Source organism: Rhinopithecus bieti, unplaced genomic scaffold (genome assembly GCF_001698545.2).
Source record: "Rhinopithecus bieti isolate Rb0 unplaced genomic scaffold, ASM169854v2 scaffold_38981, whole genome shotgun sequence".
Taxonomy (NCBI): Eukaryota; Metazoa; Chordata; class Mammalia; order Primates; family Cercopithecidae; genus Rhinopithecus; species Rhinopithecus bieti.
Window position 1 is genome coordinate 2230243 of NW_016819573.1, and position 7937 is coordinate 2238179.

General features: G+C 43.7%; 1 protein-coding gene across 2 annotated transcripts in view; it reads left to right on the forward strand.

Annotated features, from left to right (window-relative positions):
- Nucleotides 1-7937, forward strand: part of PPP1R16B (protein phosphatase 1 regulatory subunit 16B) — a 122885-nt gene that overhangs the window by 32746 nt on the left and 82202 nt on the right. The gene's annotated exons all lie outside the window — the stretch shown is intronic.

A 7937-nucleotide genomic window follows, 5' to 3' on the forward strand; every position in this document is an offset into this window, starting at 1 on the left:
ATTTATTTATTTATTTATTTATTTATTTATTTATTTATTTATTTATACATAGGGTCTTACTATGTTGCCCAGGCTGGTCTCAAACTCCCAGCTTAAAGGGATCCTCGTGCCTCAGCCTCCCAAGCAGCTAGGATTATAGGCAAGCCACCTTGCCCAGCTTTATTTTTTTGGGAACAAGGATTCCAGCCTTTGGCTAAGGAATACCATAATAACTTTCTTTCTCTCCCACAAATATTTGCAGATAACCACAAATATTTGCAGATAACTTCTTTTGCATTACTTTCCTAGATATAGTGGGATATAGTGGTGAACAAGCTGGATCTGGTTTCTCCCCACCAAGAGCTCAATACTCGTAGGATCTTGCATTTCATAAAGCTCTCCTCTGTGCCAGACCCCGTGCCTGGCACCCTCTGAATGCTGTTCCGTGTATTCAGTGTATGTAGCCTTTGCTGCAGTCATAAATGGTGTAGAGGGATGGACTCTGAAGTGAGACTACCTGAATCTAAAACTGCCTTTGTCAGTTCCCTGCATGAGCTTAACAAGTAGACAAGTCTCTTCTGCTCTCTGTATTTCGTTTACACCTCTGCAAAATGGGGCTAGTAAGAAAATCTACTTTAAGGGCTTGCTGTGAACATTAAGTCAGAAAATCCCTATGAAGTTCCTAAACATGGTCCCTTATGCTAAGGAAGTGATTATTAATGTTTTATTTTATTATATTAGTATATTTATTTACATTAACAGAGGATGTCCATAAAGTCTGAAAACAGATATAGACAATGCTGTCTAGGACATTTTCACTCTGTAAAGTGAATGAGTAAATAAATATAAACAAACATGTATACACATTTGTATAATTTATGTTTCCAGGTTTTTTTCTTTTTCTTTTTCTTTTTTTTGAGATGGAGTCTCGCTTGTTGCCCAGGCTGGGCGGAGTGCAGCGGTATGATCTCGGCTCACTGCAACCTCTGCCTCCCAGGTTCCAACAATTCTTCTGCCTTAGCCTCCTGAGTAGCTGGGATTGCAGGTGTACACCTCCATGCCCTGGCTATTTTTTAAAATTTTTAGTAGAGACGGGATTTCACCATGTTGGCCAACCTGGTCTCGAACTCTTGACCTCAGGTGATCCACCCGCCTTGGCCTTCCAAAGTGCTGGGATTACAGGCATGAGTCACTGGGCCCAGCCTATGTTTCCAGATTTTATGGATACCTTGTACTTGTCATATTTAACTCAATTATATTATTTTTGTGTCTTATGAGCTAGATATCATGATCTGTACCATGTACAGTGCTTTAAGAGCCATGTATGATAACACCCATTTTACAGATGGGGAAACTGAAACTCATAGAGGTTCAGAACCTTGACCAAGGTGGCAGAGCGGGATCAGAACCACCGGCATCCAACTCTTGTCACTGCCCTCATAGCCTTATAGGTTTGCTTCCTGTTGTAGGAATAAATGGAGGATCCACGATTTAACCATAGCCCCCTTCCCTGGGCTTGTTTGGAGGCGGTCTCGCCTGCTCATTGTGAGCCAAGGTCTGTGCACCTCCCTGTTCCCCTGGGCACCTCTGACCCATCCCTGTATAATAAACCTTCCTGGCTGTCCCTGGAGAGGCCTGGCCATGCTTCCTGGGTCCCTGCACGCACCTTCCAGTCAATGAAAGAACAGAGAGGTGGTGGCATTTCTGGCCCAAGAGGTGCTGGATTTTAGTCACCTTGCTCTTCACGTTCTAGAACCCTCTGAGAAGTGTAATTCCACTTCCACCTGGCTGCAGAGGGCTCTAGGAAACGAGCCAAGAGGCATCCCTGGAACTACTCTGCTGCAAGCAGCTCCACTGAGAGCCTGGGGTGAGCAGTCCTGGTGAGAAGAGAGGTGGAATCTCGGGCTTGGGGACATGGCCCCGAGGCTCCTTCCCACGTGCAGTTTGCCGAGTGACGCGGCAGCCCCATCCCCACGCAGTGGGTGGCTTGTCATGATGTCTAATTTTTGTTGGGGGCGGAAGTTCATCAGCTCTTCTCACCCCTCGTTATTGACTGCCTTCTTGCCTGACAAAGCCCCATTGCCCCTCCCCGAGGGGCTCTGTGCACGGGCTGCGGGCTTCAGACCATTCTCCCAGCCCCCTGCCGAGCTCCCACCCCCTTGCTGATGTCTTGTTTCCTGGTTAGTAGGAGCACTGGGTTGGGAGTGAAGGGGTCAGTGCCCCGCAGCCCGGCCTGTGACTTTGAGTAGCTTGTTTCATCTCTGTGGGTCCAGTTTTTTTGGTTTTGTTTTGTTTTGTTTTGTTTTGTTTTTGAGAGCAAGTCTCGCTCTGTCGCTCAGGCTGGAGTGCAGTGGTGCAATCTTGGCTCACGGCAACCTCTGCCTCCCGAGTTCAAGCGATTCTCCTGCCTCAGCCTCTCGAGTAGCTGAGACTACAGGCATGTGCCACCACACCCAGCTAATTTTTGTATTTTTAGTAGAGTTGGGGTTTTGCCATGTTGGCAAGGCTGGTCTCAAACTCCTGACCTCAAAGTGATCCGCCCACCTCAGCCTCCCAAAGTGCTGGGATTACAGGCATGAGCCACTGTGTTCAGTTTTTGAATCTGTGAAATCAGGTTTTGAAGCTTGCCCTCAAGAGGGTATGGCAAGACTTAGACAAGGTCCTGGATGTGACAGTTCTTTGAAAATTTACCCTGAGACCTGTACCAGCACGGTGATAATGCACTTTATTTTGTTTTGTTTTTTACAGACTTCAATGTCTTTCAGAATCTAAATATGCACAAATACACTCTTCTTGTAAAAAACAATCAACATAGAAGTGTACAAAGTAAAAAGTCCTTTCTGTCTCTCCCTTCCTCCCTCTCTCCTTCCTCCCTTCCTTTGCTTCTTTTTGTCCATCCATCACTACTGCTGTGAGTGTGATGTTTCTTTTCCAGGTATTTTTTTTCATTTGCCTATGCATCTGTGGACTTCAGAGAAATATAGAGCCAGGTTTCTTTTTTAAAAAGCTTTTACATAAGTGATGGTATCCTGGACACATTATTCTGCAATTTTCTTTTTTTCCCATCCAACAGTATATCTTGGAGACATTTTCATGCCAGAACATATACAGTACAGATCTGTGCCATTATTTTTATCTGCTGTGTCGTATTCCATAGTATGGATTCACCAGAATTTTCGAACTAGCTCCTTATTGATGCAGATCTTTCCAGTAGCTTTGCTTTTGCCACAGTGAATGTTTTATGTGCATGTGCAAATGTTTATTGAGGACAGATGTGGTGAAACAAAAGAGATGGATCTGAAGGTATTAAATTTGAATGAGAAAAGTGCTAGACCCCATGGGCTGGTCCCCCTGTCTCTAGGGGCAGCCAAGTGAGGGGAAGGGGCCAGAACACTGTGCTCTGTGCCAGGCCCTGGGATTGGTTTGGGGGTCCACAGGTGCCTGGGTTTGGATGAGGGGTGTGAGGCTGCCATCAGTCAGCCCTTGACCTCACTGGGCTATGCTCAGCTTCCTGGCAGCACTACAGAGCCTGCTGCTTCCAGCAGGCTAGAAACGGCTGCTTCTTGCTGGTGGAGCTGGTGTTTGGGAGGCTGCCGGGGTGTTAGCTCACAGTGGCGTGGGAACGTGGGGTGGCAGCTCCCCCGCTCCCCTGAGCTCACAGCAGCCTCTGAGTCAACCTCCCCCACCTGCCTGGGGAATGTGAGTTGTTTCCAGAGAAAGGCAGGCTGGGAACTCTGAGTTTCGTCCTCTGGTCCCATATTGCCTTTAGGCTAGTGTCCTTGCCCTTGGACTTGCCTGAGCCCCATGCTCACTGCTCTCATTGCCATCACCCTCTGCCCCAGGCAATGCCAGCTCCACCGAGATCCTCCCATATTCCCTGTGTTATCTTACCTCCACACCTTTATATATGCAATTCCCTCTGTCTGGGACACTCTTCCTGTGACTAACTTCTGTAACCCTCAGCTTTGAGTCCGGCATGACCTCTAGGGAGCCATCCGTGAGCCTTTTCTGCACTTCCACCCCATCACTGGTTAAAGTAGCAACTCAATACGTAGCTGATGTTTACTGAGAGAGTGTAGTGTCATGGCTAGGAGCACAGACCCTGCAGTTTGTCCTCCAGGATTCAAATCCCCGCTCTACCGTTTACTAGATGTGCATCCTTGGGAAAGTTACTTTACTTCTCGGTGCCTCAGTTTCTCCATCTGTAAAAATGAGGATGATAATATACCTGCTCCAAAAGTTGTTGGGGGGGTTAAATTAAGTTGATAAATGTTGAAGTGGTATGGTGAGAGCTATGTAAGTGATACAAATTGTTGTTATTCTACACTATTATTCTACATTTACATAATCTATTATTACGGCATATTCTGATTGTCATCATTGTTATTATTTATCAGGTACTTTGTACCAGACAGCTTGCCTTACATATGTTATCTCGGTTAATCTTCACAGTAACTCTCTGAGGTTAGAGAGTCAAACCCCATTTTTTAAAAATAGCTTGGGGTTCAGTTTACATATTTTACAATTTGCCCACTTTAAGTGTACAATTCAATGATTTTCAGTAAATTTACAGAGTTGTGCATCCATCAGTCACAATCTAATTGTAAAACATTTCCATCGCTGGGTGGGGTGGCTCACACCTGTAATCCCAGCACTTTGGGAGGCCAAGGTAGAGGATCACTTAAGCCCAGGAGTTCTAGACCAGCCTGGAAAGCCCGTCTGTACCGAAGGAAAAAAAAAAAAAAAAAAAGCCAGGCGTGGCGGCACATGCCTGTGGTCCCAGCCACTTGGAAGGCTTAGGCAGGAGGATCACTTGAGTCTGGGAGGTTAAAGCTGCAGTGAGCCGTGATTGAACCACTAGCTTGGGTGACAGAGCAAGACCCCATCTCAAAAACAAACAGAAAGCATTTTCATCGTCCCAAAAAGAAGCCTTATGCCCATTTGCAGTAACTCCTGGTTCCCAGCCCCAGGCAACCATAATCTACTTTCTGTCTGTATAGCTTTGCCTTTTCTGGACATATTATTTACATGGAATCATATAATATATGATCTTTGTGATTGACTTCTTTCATTCAGAATACTGCTTTCAAAGTTCATCCTTGGCATGACATCATATATCAGGGTTTCATTCCTTTTCATTGCCCCGTAGTATTCCATTGTATAGATATACCACATTTTGTTTATCCATTCACCAGTAGGTGAGCATTTGGATTATTTCTGTTTTGGGGTAGGATGAAGAATGCTGGTAAGCAAATTTGGGTACAAGTCTTCGTGTGGATATATGTTTTCATTTCTCCTGGGTCATCACCTTGGAATAGAATTGTTGGGTCATATGGTAAATTATGTTTAACTTTTTAAGAAACTGCGGTACTGTCTTAGAAAATGGCTTCACTGTGTTAATTCTCATCCCCCCGTTTTACGGATGAGGAATTTGAAGCTCAGAGAGACTAAGTCACCTGCCAAGGTCTCACAGTTTTAAGTATCAGACTCAATCCCAGGACTCAAACCCAGATCAGTTGTCTCTGAAGCCCATGTATTTAACCACCAGGCAGTTCTGTACTTCCTGGTTTTGTTTTCACTAGAAAAGCAGAGAACCCTCAGTTGTGGTTCTGATCTGTGTTTGTTTTGGCCTTAGGCATCCTGGTGGTTCTGCTGGCCTCTTAGGCCCTTTGATTTGGGGGCCCCCAGATAAGCTCTTTAGCCCCAGATATAACTCTTTCTAGGGCCACAATAGCCCAGCCTCCCTTGAAATCATCAAATTTATGTTAAGTTGTTAGAGACTTCTGTTTTTCTCTCAGAATGTGTAGGGTTTTCTTTATGGAAATTCTCATTCAAAAAATGTTTGAGTGATTCTTCTGTACTCTAAATTTAACTCTTATTAAATTTAATGATTTTCTCACTGTAAAGGTTTTGAACTCTTTTTTAAGCAGTGGAAACTTTTCTTTAAATGAGATATTATGCAGACGCCCAATATGTAAAACAAAGGAAGGAGTTGTTCTGACTGGGGTCAGATGGGTGGGGTGCTCAGTCATCCCTGCCACCTGCAGCCCCCTCCCCTGCCCCCAGGCACAGCACCGGACACCTGGGCCCTGCCGCTCCCCTCTTAAACCATTGGCTCATCTGCAGGAACTAACTCTGACTTTCACTTTTGGTGATTTTGAAAAGGGAAGTTTCTTTTCTTCTAATTATTTAAAAAAAAAAACCCATTATTGTTATAGAAACTTTTAGAAGTACAGAAAAAAGAAGCATTAAGAAGAAGATAAAATCACCCATATTCCCACTGAACAGCAACAACCATTGATAATATTTTAGTATTGTGTCAGGCAGCGTCCTGGGAGGAAACAAATGGTGATTTTATATGGGGCGATTTGTGGAAAGTTTGATGAAGAGGCAGTTTGTAAAGGGTTTAGGGAAGTGGTCCTCAAACTTTTTGGTCTCAGAGCGCCTTTATATTCTTAAAACCTGAGAACTTCTAAGAGCTTTGGTTTAACTGGGTTCTATCTACCCATATTTACTGTATTCGAAATTTAAACAGAGGCATTAAATATTTATTCATTCATTAAGTCAGAGTGATAAACATATTATCTATTGATTATCTGCTTCTGTGTAGCAGATGAGCTCAAAATTTAGCAGCTTAAAACAATAAATATTTACTGCCTCACACAATTTCTGTGGCTCAGGGATCCAGAGCAGCTCAGCTGGGCGGTTCAAGTTCAGGATATCTCATAAGGTTGCAGTCACCTTAGGATTTACCTGGGGCTGGAGAATCCAACTTCAAAGATGGCTCACAGGCATGGCTGTTGGCAAGAGGCCTCAGTTCCCTGCCATGTGACCCTCTCTATAGGACAGCTCGACTGTTCTCTCAGCATGGCAGGTGGCTTTTTTCAGAGTGAGTGATCCAAGAGAGAGAGGAATCCACAATGCCTTTATGACCTCATGTTGGAAATCATGTACCATCACTTCTACCATCTTTTATTCATGAGAAATGACTCACTAGGTCCAGCCCACACTCAAGGGGTGGGGAATTAAGCTTCATCTTTTGAAGAGAGAATTTGTGGACATGTTTTAAAACCACCACATGTTAACATAAATATTTTATGAAAATGATATTTTCAAAACAAAAAAAAAAGCAATGAGGAGAGTAGCCTTGTTTTATATTTTGCAAATCTTTTAAGATCTGGCTTAACGGAAGACAGTTGGAGTATCTTATCTGCTTCTGCCTTCAATCTGCTGTGATATGTTATTTTGGTTGAAGTAAATAAAGAAAGTCTTATGTAGTTGGAAAAGGGAGGAAATATTTTAATTTGCTTTTTCAGATATTGTGGATATTCTTTGATACTACATCTAAACTCAACAAGTAGTACTTTCTTAAAGGTTAGTTGCAGTGCAGAATCTGAAGCCGTATCAATTTACATCAAAATCCATTGGTCTGTCTTGCATTTTGAATGGTTCTTTTACCCATGTGTACTTTTTTTTTTAATGTAATGTATTGGATCTGTTAGAAAATATTGGTTCACTTTACCCATGTGTACTTTTTTAAAAAATGTAATGTATTGGATCTGTTAGAAAATATTGGTTCACTGAGTTATACAGATCTTCCAAATGTTGACACGTTGCTTTATAACATAAGAAAATGCATAGTTTCAATACCAGTCTTGCCATACAATTATTCAAGTACTGGGAAACTGTTAAGTTCATGGTAGCTATACAAGTTTTCTAAGGCCGGGCGCGGTGGCTCAAGCCTGTAATCCCAGCACTTTGGGAGGCCGAGACGGGTGGATCATGAGGTCAGGAGATCGAGACCATCCTGGCTAACACGGTGAAACCCCGTCTCTACTAAAAAATACAAAAAACTAGCCGGGAGAGGTGGCGGGCGCTTGTAGTCCCAGCTACTCGGGAGGCTGAGGCAGGAGAATGGCGTAAACCCGGGAAGCGGAGCTTGCAGTGAGCTGAGATCC